This window comes from Sander vitreus, chromosome 14 (assembly GCF_031162955.1).
Source record: "Sander vitreus isolate 19-12246 chromosome 14, sanVit1, whole genome shotgun sequence".
Taxonomy (NCBI): domain Eukaryota; kingdom Metazoa; phylum Chordata; class Actinopteri; order Perciformes; family Percidae; genus Sander; species Sander vitreus.
In genome coordinates, this window is record NC_135868.1 from 13,160,075 (window position 1) to 13,172,909 (window position 12,835).

Genomic DNA, 12,835 nt, shown 5'->3' on the forward strand with positions numbered 1-12,835 from the left:
TCTGGCTCTGCCTCGAACTTGAATAAGCTTGCCTGATCTTGATGCCTTTTTAATTTTTTTCCCCTTTCCGTCTTCCGTCCGTTTGTTGCTGCTGTTTTGTTAATTGTTGTGTCTAATTATGATTGTACTGTATATGTATGTCACTTAGGACCCCCTCCAAAACGAGATGATAAATCTCAAAGGGTTATTCCTAATAAAAAGAATTTCCAACCAACATTGTCGACACAGTTTACACACATCATACAGGTGCTAGTGGTTATTAATGTACTGTATGCACTGTAATTTAATGTACTTTCAAAGAAAATATCATTATAAGTTAAACAGTATTTTACTTGAATGCATTGCTATTCACTAATTAAAAAACACACAAAAAAAGTTTATTGTTAAGTCTGCTCACGTTATAACGACTTTATGTGTGTGTGTGTGTGTGTGTGTGTGTGTGTGTGTGTGTGTGTGTGTGTGTGTGTGTGTGTGTAATTTCCTGGTTGTCCACCAGCAACCCCTGATCACAGGAAGCTGAGAGGAAGTTGTCAGGTCTCCGCTATATACACACACACACACACACACACACACACACACACACACACACACACACACACAAACACAGACACACGCACACATCTACCTCTTCCCACGCTTTCACGCTAGTAGAAGAAATAGTAGTGGTGAGCGAATAAAAGAGTAAAGAGGAAGCAAGAGCGAAGGGGAGGGGGCAGTGTTCAGGTGTGATAGCCTTTTTTATGTGCTGCAGCTGCTCTCTTTCTTCTGTGAATAGTCTGTCCATTTCTACGCTGCCACCTCTCACTAAATGAGACCTGGTGTTGCAGCCTGTCGCCCACTAAACTATGGAAATTTGAAAGGTGCTCATGAGCACAACAGGAGTAAGAAACTAGAGAGAATTAGAGAAAACTCAATTTTATGCAAATGTCCTCTCACACAATGTGAGTGACAACCAGCTGAGATCCACTCACGTGCGTTTTAATGCCCGCCGAAACAGAAGAACAGAGTTGTTTACTACAGGACCCCAACACCAATCATTCTTACTAGCTGAAGTGACGTTGTTGTATTAGGGTTAGGGTTTAAACAAAGTGTACCTCAAAAAACCCATTCTGCACTTGGGAAACACACTGTACAACAAGAAATGAACAACTTCCTAGTATTTAGTACGGCTACTTCTTCAAAACACAACTGTCCAGTAGGAGCTGGGTGTATAAATAACGCACTCAGCCCAACACACACACACACACACACACACACACACACACACACACACACACACACACACACACACACACACACACAAAGCATTAGAGCCCTACTACTTTGTATCTTGTGTGCATAATAAAACGTGTGTTTACATTCTAGTAAGCTGGTTATTGTCTGCTCTCTTTGGCAGCCCGATTTCTTACAAAGTCTTGTTTAGTAGTAAGGAGGAAGGGCTTAAAAGAAACCTAAACCCTGTTTTCACCTGGTAGTAAGATCTGATCTGAGTGATTGGATCACAAGTGGACGGCTCTAAGTACAGGTGAAAACTCTCTCAGGATGCATTGAGATCTGATTGCAAAAAACCCATTTGGAGGTGGTTTGAGCTGCATGTGTCCACATTCTAATAGCAGTGATAACAACAATGTGTCCTGTGTCCACATTAAAGGCTGCCTACTCAATTGTAAATTGTAAAACTACCGTACGTACTCATTCAAAGTATATCTTATGTCACAGAAACCACTGAGAGTGAATCGCATTTGGAGACACATTCTACAGAGAGGTGAAAACACACGCACCTAGAGCTGGCCACTTGTGATCTGATCACTGAGGACAGATTTTAAAACCAGGTCAGAACAGCCTCCTAGTTAACAAAGCTGTATGCTTCTGCTGGGGAAGCGTAATTTTGTGGTCACTTACTACACGGTTAACTGTTTTTCTAATGGTACTTTAACATATACACATTCACAAGACAAAGACCAGGACAGGAAAATATTACTTTGACAGCAGTTTATATCCAAAATAATTAAATCCTAAAAAAAAATCTAAATAAATCAGTTTCCACAGCTGAAAATCCAGCATTTGAAGGTAGGAAAACCCACACCATGAGCATAAGATGAAGCTTCGGAACAGCGTGCTGTGTTTGTGTTGCGCCAAACTTTTCTTCTTTCTGACTTTATGACCATTACAAACAGTAGCTCAGTTTCCATCCACTTGTCAATCGAATTAGCTGAAGTTCGGTAAAAAAAACTCATGCGAATAAAGCTGGTGAAAGTGTGTTTCCACCCAACGGCTTTAAAGCGAATAAAAACCTGTGCGTAATGACGTCACATGCTGTTTTGCGGTCAAATTGGTATATCGAATTGATTTGAGACATTTTAAGGTTTTTCCATTCATTTTCGCACTGAATCGCCTTCCAGGCAGCGCTGCTGCACTAGGATTAGGCAATGGCAATGGTTATGGGTTATGGTTAGGGTTAAGGTTAGGGTTAGGTGCCTTGAAGTCAACGGTCGCAGCGCTGCCTGGAAGGAGTCGTTGGGGGCTTAAAACACCATCGCGCATTTCTAGGATTGTGAGGACGCCTTTCAATTATTTATCAGACGTTCTTTTTAAGCGTGTTTTTCTTTGTGTGTAAATGATGTGTTTGTGTTGTGTATTCTTGTATACTGTCAGTTTGTTTCCTTTGGTATTAAGGCCGTGATGTATTACCTTTATCGTAGTGTAAAATGTCTTTCTTTTTGGTTTAAAGATTTCCAACACATTTCATCAGAAAAACACACCTGTTTATTATATATTCGGTTCGTTCTTATGCAGCAACAGATTTCAAACTGGTGATTGCGATGTATGTGTGTGTGTGTGTGTGTGTGTGTGTGTGTGTGTGTGTGTGTGTGTGTGTGTGTGTGTGTCTGCTGTGTGTGGTGCTTAGTTGATGTGCAGGAATTAACTAAATTAGGATTTAATGAAGTTAGATTATTTGATGATTTGATGCAAATGGTGGAACTAATCTTTTAATGGGGTCATATTACAGTGCAGTTTATTATTAAGTATGATCGTGTAGAATTCAGTTAGATGTAATTGTTGTTCAGTTGATGTTCAGTGTGTGAATGTGTATTTGTTGTGTTTGTTCCATATGAAGGATTTGTTAATCCATGTTTATGTGAGGCACTTCTTTGGTCAAATAAATGTGATATAAATGTGATTTTGTCTGTTAACATGTGTTTTCTCTTTCTGTGTGCATGCGTGTGATCCATAAGGATATTTTCCCATTGACAACCTTTGTCTCCTGCCAGCCAGTTTAACAATAATTAATTACACACACTCCTTGCAGTTTGTCTGTGTATGCGTATTCCATACTCCTGCATGTGTGAAACTGTGTTCCCCATGACAGCTGTATGATTTATCCCTAAAGTTATAAATGTGATTTCACACACACACACACACACACACACACACACACACACACACACACACACACACACACACACACACACTGTTGACCACAATCTGCTTACCGCAAAAATTGGTTAAGGTGACATCATCAGTGATGGTGAGAGAGAGATCCATTTTAAAGGAGCTTTCTTAGACGTGACCACACACACATGGTATGCTCCACAGACACATTCACACACAGACAGAGTATGCTCTAAGGGCCATAGCAGGGGAGCTGTGTCTGAGAGAGAGAGGGAGAGAGAGAGTGTGAGTGTGTAAGTGTGAGTGTGTGTGTGTGTGTGTGTGTGAGTGAGAGTGTGTGTGTGTGTGTGTGTGTGTGTGTGTGTGTGTGTGTGTGTGTGTGTGTGTGTGTGTGTGTGTGAAGTTAAAATCCAGACAGTCATTCCAGAGGCCAGACTATTGAGTCTTATAAACTCTCAGGTCACAGATTATTGAAATAGCAGAAGAGATATATAGTATGTGCCTGTGTGTGTATTCCGATTCACTGTTTTACTTAAACATCACAAATTGCTGAGAAGACCCAGAACTACACACACAGATATGAACACACACCTTTAAGTGTATGTCCATCAATGTCTGTGATTTAAAATACCACAGGTGTGTGGATGCACTGTGTATGCCTGTATTTGTACTAGCAGCCTGGATCTGTGTGTTTGTGTGTGTGTTGTAATACTGATTTATTTTAGCATCATTTATAGCTCCATTGGGAACTGAACTAGCAACCTCTTGGCAGCTATTTCATTGTAATAGTCTTACATACACATAGACAGTCTATTGTGTAGGCCGATCTATCACAATGTACCTTATTTTATTTTAACCTGCTAACCTTAAGTAATTTGCATAGGGGATAGCTTGGACAGCCTAATACGTTCCTACCTCCTCCCTAAGATAAACAACCTGTTTTTATACTCCTGACCCACCTGTGGGCCTCGGCACTCAGATCAAAATAAAGTTTTATGGACCCTGGGTCCCAGGGTGTTAGCGTAGTACTTTTAAATTTGCCTTTGCAGATGAAAACGGCTAGTTTGTGTCATGCTGAGTAAGTCACAGTTGGAAAAGTGGGTTTCTGTCACTTGTAACATTTTCTGTTTTTACTGTCTTTTGCGTGTGTTGTGAAGTTAAAGAGTTAATTGAGCTTGAAAGCAGAAATTTGTACACCAGTGAAGAGAATCTCCCATGGTGAAGTGAGAAACATTCTCCCCTTTCTCAGTAGTTTTTGAGGTGCAGTTGAACAGCGGTCAAAACCCCAAAGTGCTCAGTAGCCAAAAGACCATGGTTATACTGGACTGCTCCCAGTTATATGTTAATGTCTGTGTGTAACGCTAACTTTACCAAACTCCCCAAAGGGGTAAACAGCCCTCCTACAGAGTATCACACACGCACGCACGCACGCACGCACGCACACACACACACACACAGTATAGTATTGTGCTTCCCAGACCCTGTGTGGTGCAATAATCTGAGGTCAGTCTCTTCTAATAGACTTGTAATAAAGTTTGTTTGGTGGGAGGGGGGGGGGCGGGGGGGGGGCTGGGCTGGGAGCTTGTGAGTGTGTATTTCTGTTCATGCAGGATTGACGCAGTCATCTTAGGATGGTCTGTGCATTTTTTTTTTAAGTAGTAGTCTTCCACTGTTTGTTTCTGAATTTGTGTTTTTTTTGCAAAACAGTTGTGAGCACTTTGCAGCACATAGTTTGTGCACAATATTGTGTTATTTACTTTTACCAATGAAAGCACTCATATCTCATGAATAAATAAAAGCAAGTGCAACAACATTGATTTAGATAATAAAGGCATAGTGATCTACAGATCTACACAGCTCATTTGAGTACTTGTGAGATCTGGCAAACAGTGCTACTTTTTGTTCTTCTTGTGTCTTTACAATATTTGTCTTAATTGACTTAACACGCAGCAAAGAGACATCAATACTGTAGTCTATTTCCACGATGTATCACTTCCGGGATTGCTCTGTTGCTGCCGGAAATTCCGCCAGATTTCTCTTTGTTTGGCCGGATGTCCTGTACCTTCCGCTTTCTTTGTGTTGGAATTTTATACTCCGGTAGATTTATGAGGACTGTGGTTGACTGCTCCTCAGATCTCTGCAGGGCAAATCAAGACAGCTAGCTGTCCAATCTGAGTTTTCTGTTGCACGACTAAAACTAAAGGCTATTTTGCAGCGGCTCCGTCCGGCGCTTAGCTTAGCACATGACGATTGTGATTGCTTTAAAAAAATGCCAATAAACCAGAGCACGTTTTTCGCCCATCCCGGAATGCTGTGGGGACTAGCCAGACCCTCCTTCGCAGCGCTGTGGAGAAAGGTCTGGCAAAGTGAGATTACCCATACAGTAAATTATAAAGGTAAGATCACAAAAAATCAATACAAAGCAGGAAGAAATAGTTTAACTTTGTTGGCTTGTATGACACACAACAAGCTTTTCAGCTCTCACAGGTCCCAGGGTTGCACACACACGCGTGCACGCACACACACACACACACACACACACACACACACACACACACACACACACACACACACACACACACACAAGCAGATATAAGTGAAAAGGGCTTATTCCATTATTCCATCTGTTCATTAAACATTTATTTACTTTGTTTAATGAATAGATGTCTATCTGTCAGTCACGCAGTGATTGAAGCTGTTGTGCTATCGACGCTTACTACTTTACACACTGATACACAGACTCCTACATACACATCAAAGTTCGTGTAAGGATAGCCTAAAAGTAACGGGAGTAGAGAAAAAGAGATCGAGAGAGACACAGCAACAGAGGGGAGGGAGAAAGGCAGCGAGAGGGAGGTGTGTTTAGAACATAGGTTAGTGTGCGTGTGTGTGAGTGAGGAGACCGATTGAGAGCAGTAAGCAGAGAGAGAGAGAGGCAGCTACAGAGTGAAGGAGTAGAAACAGAGGAAGGGAGGGAGTCTCATAACGAGAGAGAGAAGTATTGAAATGTGAACCTCTGATTAAGTTTGACATTTAAGATGACATATTTTGCATGCTGTTACCCTATTACAAATGAGTCCTACACTTTGAGAGTGTGAGTCTATACGTGTGTGATTTGCTCGATCTGTGGCAGGAAAGAATTGGTCCCCCGCTACACAACAGATGGTGTGTGTGTGTGTGGGTGTGTGTGTGCGTGTGCGTGTGTGTGTGTGTGTGTGCGTAAGACTTCTGGCATTGATTAGCGGTCTAGAAGGCAACTCAAAGCTTTTAGTCTTAAAATGCCAGGTGGACTCACAGTGATTTTATGTTGTCCTCCTCTCTCGCCCTCCTGTTTCTCTCTCTGGTCCCCCCTTCCTATCTCCAATTAGATTCCTGCCTCTGCAAAATCAATTCCAAGCTGTTACTTGTGCCCCCTTATCCCCTTTTTTCACCCATGCTCACATTCGGCGCTCAAACTGAGCACCGCACTTGTGGCCGATTCCTATTACTATCCCACCGCTTTAAATAGGCTCGGTTTCACGGCCTGATCTGTTTTGTCTGTCTGGGTACTTAAACGGTCACGTGCATGCTTTCATTAATATTTTCTTCAGCTGCTTCCATTCACTGACACGTAACCTAAAGCTACAAGCCATTTCAGCGTGACTGCCATTTTGTGCATCAGTGGCCTTCCTAGAGGTAATAATCTGTGACATTTTCATATAAATAAATGACTGCTGAGTGATACAACACAGCCATGAAAGCTTTAACATTTGCAACAATAACAACAACAACAGCTGGTGTCTGCCAGGTCCCTCCAGGGAAAATCCTTTTTACGGACAGGAAGTGATGTGTTTCAGTTTTCTGCAAGCAGGGTTATTTATTTGGAGGAAAGAAACAATATTTAAGCATGGTCAGCAAGCCATGGCTGAAAATACCCAAAATGTGCATACATATATCATATATTTTGTTAATGAAAAAAATCTAAATTTTTTTATTGTGCAAAATTATTGGGCACATTGACTTTAGAGCGGAAACAATTAGTTAGTGAATCAAATCGAGGAAATTAATCAGCACCTATTATATATATATATATATATATATATATAATATATATATATATATATATATATATATATAATATATATATATATATATATATAATGATTACCCATTAATCATTTCAGCATTTTTCAAGCAGCAATGCAAACATACAAATATTTGGTGGTTCCAGCTTCTACAATATGAGAATTTGATGCCTTTCCCTGTCTTACATTTTAGTAAGCAGAATATCTTTGGACTTTTGTCAAACCAAACAAGCAATTTAAAGTCATAGACTTCGGTTTGACAAAACTGTGATGGACATTTTCTCATTTTGGTCTTTTTGTTTCAGTAAATAATTGAACATTTAAATCATTGTTAGTTGCAGCCCTTAATGACTGGTGATGACCAGTGAATGACTGATGGTTAATAAGTAATTTCTTTCATATTAACTCCGTCTAGCATACTGTACCAAATCTGAAAGTGATCAGAAGTCTTCAAAATCATCAGACGCTGAAACACATGTTGCATACAGTACATGTCGCTGAAAATGCAGTACGAACGGTCATCTTACAGGTCATATAAATATTAAAGATATATTTTGCTGATTTAAATCTAGCACAGTCAGTTTGTTCTCACATTAATCCAGCTAATTAAAGTATTTTGTACTTGTAGAGAGTCCATTTAATGTATTCAGTGTGCCTTTTGTCACAGCTCGCCCCCACATGTCCACACATACTCACTCACTGTCAATGGTTTTCTTTCTATAAGGTTTTCCATCACGTTAAAAAGGAATTCAGAACACGACATCTGCGAAAGAATTGTTTTACTATTATATTAGTCAACATAAACCAATGCTCAGTGGGGGTTGCAGAACCAGCCATTATCCTGCATGTTGTTCAGGGGCTACCAGCTGGAAGGCTGACCTGATGCACAACTCCATCCTAAAGTTTCGGACAAATTAGACCCAAAATGTGCTAGAATCTGTTGAAAATATTTGAATAATAGGATCATTTTTTCTTGCTCTGCAGTAACTTTGAAGAATGGGAAAAGGCTTATGAAATGCCCCTCTCCAGTAGCACACGTGTGGCTAATAAATACCGTGCTGTTTCTGTTGGCAGAAGTAAAACTAACTTTGGAGATTAGGGCAAGTTTTAAAGTGAATGTTACAATAGTCATCCACTTATTGGGTTTGCTTATTAGTATGTGGAGCTCATCTACTCTTTGCCTCCTGCCTTTTTCTCTTCTTCTGCACTCCCTCCCTTTGCTCTTTTTTCAGTTTATCCGTTTCCCCAGATGACCTCTCTTATTCTTTTTTTAAATTAAGGAAATATATTCTCCCCTCCACACTCCTGTCCTCCTTCCCTCCTTCCATTTACCATCTTTCTTTTTTATTTTATTAATGAATTCCTTACTTTCTTACTCCCTTCTCTCTTCCTTCCTCTCTTAACCATCCTCCTCCTTAGTGTATCTGTCTATTTATTTATTTATCTATTTGTCATCACTTCTATCTATCGTTTCAACAATGAATCAAAGGAAGAGAGATGGCAGCACAAGAAAAAAGTAAGGACAGATGAAATGTAGGAACAAAGACTGGGGACAATAATATGAAGAGACAGAATGACGCAGGCTGAGAAACAGAAAGAAAAGCTTGAGAGAGATCTCTCTGTGTAACAAGACCTTGCCTTTAGCATTATTTCTTCATATGCTGCACATTAATCCTTTGTTTATGAAAGATGGAGATGCCAACTACAGCTGTCCCACGGGGAGGGGAAGAACAGAGCTATCTGAAGGCAGCAGAACGAATACGTGACTGTGTTAGGATTCGGTATCAAACCCATCCATTACAGTGACTTCATAATATGCATTTAGAGAATGAGCTTGGAGTCACTGGATGATGACGGTTTAGATGTACTGGTAATCTATTTTTTCCATTAGAGACTTAACTTTGTTCTCCAACTGAAAAAGACTTGATTTCTCGAGTTATATTATTTTTTAGTGGTGTTCTGTGTCAATTCTGTACTCATCTTGTGGTTGTGTAAATGTTACATGAAATGCAAAAACCCTTTTTCATGCATGACAAACAATGGTAGTGGTTAAACATCCATTGTGCTGAAATGATTACTCGATTGCTGGAGAATTAATGCCTACCATTTTTAAAATCCGCTAATTGTTTTAAGTAGTGTACGATACTGTGCTCATCTACTCATATTCATAATGCATCACTGCATATTACACTAGTTTGCATTACACTTTAATGTGACGTTAATGTTAACTTAGCTAACAGCTAGCTAAAACGCTGCCTTAAGTGTGGCTGTATTTCACTCGAAAATATTCCAACACCGAGAGACGTGCAACATTCTGAATCTAAACACAGCCCGGTAGCCTTCGCTTTTTCATGGAGACTGCCGGAGTCAGAGATGCTGGAGAAACAAAAGAACTGGAAAATCCTCCTGCTTTCCTTCAAGACCTGACGTTTTAAGATATTTATCAAGCCCTAACATCAAACATTTGCTGGTTACAGCTTCTCAAATTTGAGTTTTTGTTGTTCTCATGTGAGTTTTTGGTCAGACAAAACAAGCAATTTTAAGACGTCATCTCAGGCTCATGGCAATTGTGATTTCACTACTTTCTGATATTTTATGGACTCAATGATGTATGGATGAACGACATATATTATTTGATAATGAAAATATTTGTTTCTTGCAGCCCCCACACAGCTGATAGTCCTTTTGGTTTTAATAGTACCAAGCTGAAAGCAACATGAGTGACATCAAAGCTTGTTGCCGGGATGATTTACAGAGAAACTGTGATAAAATTCACCAAGCTGCATTAAAAAAATGAACTTACATATGACTCAATCAAAATTCTCCAAAATAGTTCCCCATACCTTGGCCAGGTATGTGACATATACTACAAAAACATCCCACACCCCTCTTGGTACTTCCTTCAACGGATGTCTTGGAGTGATTATTGGCAATTCCAGATAAAACCCTCACTTGCATTGGGGCTAATTGTAGTTGATGGAAATGATTAACTGTCACATTTATCCTCTCTGTGGTATTGGGGCCATTGTGGTGTGTGAGGGGCTAATTGTAGCTAGTAGCAGTAGTTGTTATGCGGTATGTGTTGTGGTGGGTTGTACCTAATTGTAGTTGATAGTAATGGTTCCAGTCTGTGTATACAGCCTGAAGCATACAAAGGCTGTACTGCGACACACACACACACACACACACACACACACACACACACACACACACACACACACACACACACACACACACACACACACACACAGTAAACAGACACATATGGTACAGCCTCTTAACACACACCTCTTCTTCTTGCCGACATCTTGGAGCATGACGTATGCAAATGAACATGTGAGGCCAATGTAAGTAAATAATAGATGGACAATATCTCTCTTACAAATTCCTGTTTAGTTCACCAAAACCATGCATAATTTTCTTATTATCGCTTTGATGAACTTGATCTTCTAACTTCTTCTTACTGAAATCATATGGGGCAGATGGAAACACAGTTAGGTCAGTCAGTGCTTCTTAGGTCGGGATTTCAGCTTCATTGCTTTACCACAACGATCTGTAGTTTTCCACTGTGTGTGAGTGAATGATGAATTCTGACTGGGTGTGGTGAACATCAGATGAGATTTTCCTCTGCTCCCTACACACACACATACACACACACACACACACACACACACACACACACACACACACACACACACACACACACACACACACACACACACACACACACACACTGAGTGCCAGGGCTGGTCTAGGCGTGGGCCCTTTCAGACATAAATTGCTTTATTTTAATAGTTGTATGGTAGAGAAAGAGGGAAAAAAGGTACAATACTAGAAAGGCCATAGAAAGAAAATTGGATTGAACAAAGAAAGCAGCCCTCTCTCTGTCATTTATCTTCTCTTCTTTTGTGTTTGTGTGTGTTTTCCCTTTTCTTCCTAATCCGCTAGATTACATTGCAGCGTTGTTAAAATATGTATATGTCCTTTTTAATATGTTTATGTTCATCTCCATGTGTTTGTTTGTGGTTGTGTGATTATGTTTTTAACTACATTCCCTTGTACTTGTCTTTCTTTAGAAGTGTGTTTCTGTGTTCCTCTCATGCTTTAACTGTTTGCAGTTTACTATCAGTAAATAACGTTTATCTCTCACACTAACAGAGTTAGTCACAGGGTCGCACGCATGCTTTCTCACTTCCACACCCACACACACACACACACACACACACACACACACACACACACACACACACACACACACACACACACACACACACACACACACACACACAGTGTCTTCCCCCCTCATATTGCATTGATCTAAAAATGATCAGTTGTTGGCGTCTATCAGGCGTCTGTTGGGTTTGACTGTGTTTATTACCGAGCACACACACACACACACACACACACACACACACACACACACGGGTCCATGGGTTGACTGTGTTTACGACTGAATATGAACTGAACGACCACAAATAAACACGCGCACACACATGCTCGGAAAACACTCAAGCAGTATCTCTCTGTCATGACTGTAGTGAACAGAACGACCACAATTGTTCTCTTTTCAAACAACAGAAACATTATGGTTTAACATAAAACACATGGTTGGTTATTTGATGGCATTGTATAGTGATTATAAGGAAGGGAGGGATGGGATAGTGGGAAGAGGGGGACAACAGAGGAAGGGAGAGGGCAGGAACAGAGAGAAAAAATGTAATGATGGAATTACTTAAATTATTGTAGAAATTATTATTGCATGTGAGAGAGGGCAATAGAGAATAGAAAAATGGCTGAAATACAAGGTAAATGGCTTTTTTTGCTTGATAGAGAGTAAGATGGGATTTGAAATTAGAAAGAAAAGCAGACAAAAAGAGAATAAAGAAGAGGAAGGAAACTGAAGGCCAGGAGGTGACACAGATATAGCAAGAGAGACAGTGAGAGATGAGAAAAAGAGAATTGGGGAGCCAGAAAATGAATGAAAGGCACGCAGAAAGAGATGCAAGAAAGAAAGAGAAATTTGGAGTGCTGGAGGGGATGAATTGCAGTCTGCCACCTCCCTCATCCATCTTTCTGATATGGTGTGTGGTTTGATGTGGTTGTCTGTTGGCCATTCTCCCCGTCTCTCTCTCTTCTCTCTGTCTCCCCCATTTCTGCCTCACCCTCTCTCTACCACCCCTCCCTCTCAGTCTCTATGATATGGTTTGGGTTTTGATGTGGTTATGCGTTGAAGATTCTCACGGATGGTTTCCATAACGATAAAAAGATTCACTCCCTGGTTTAAGAAGGAAAACCAGGCAAAAAGTGGCACTTAAGGATGCAACAAACATCCTAACACACACCCCTGAAAAATCTCTCCCAGCTGAGATGTTTCTGAT

The 12,835-nt window shown here is 40.4% G+C and overlaps 1 protein-coding gene across 4 annotated transcripts in view; it reads left to right on the forward strand.

Annotated features, from left to right (window-relative positions):
- trps1 (trichorhinophalangeal syndrome I) overlaps positions 1-12,835 on the forward strand; it is a 115,628-nt gene that overhangs the window by 39,012 nt on the left and 63,781 nt on the right. The window lies entirely within an intron of this gene.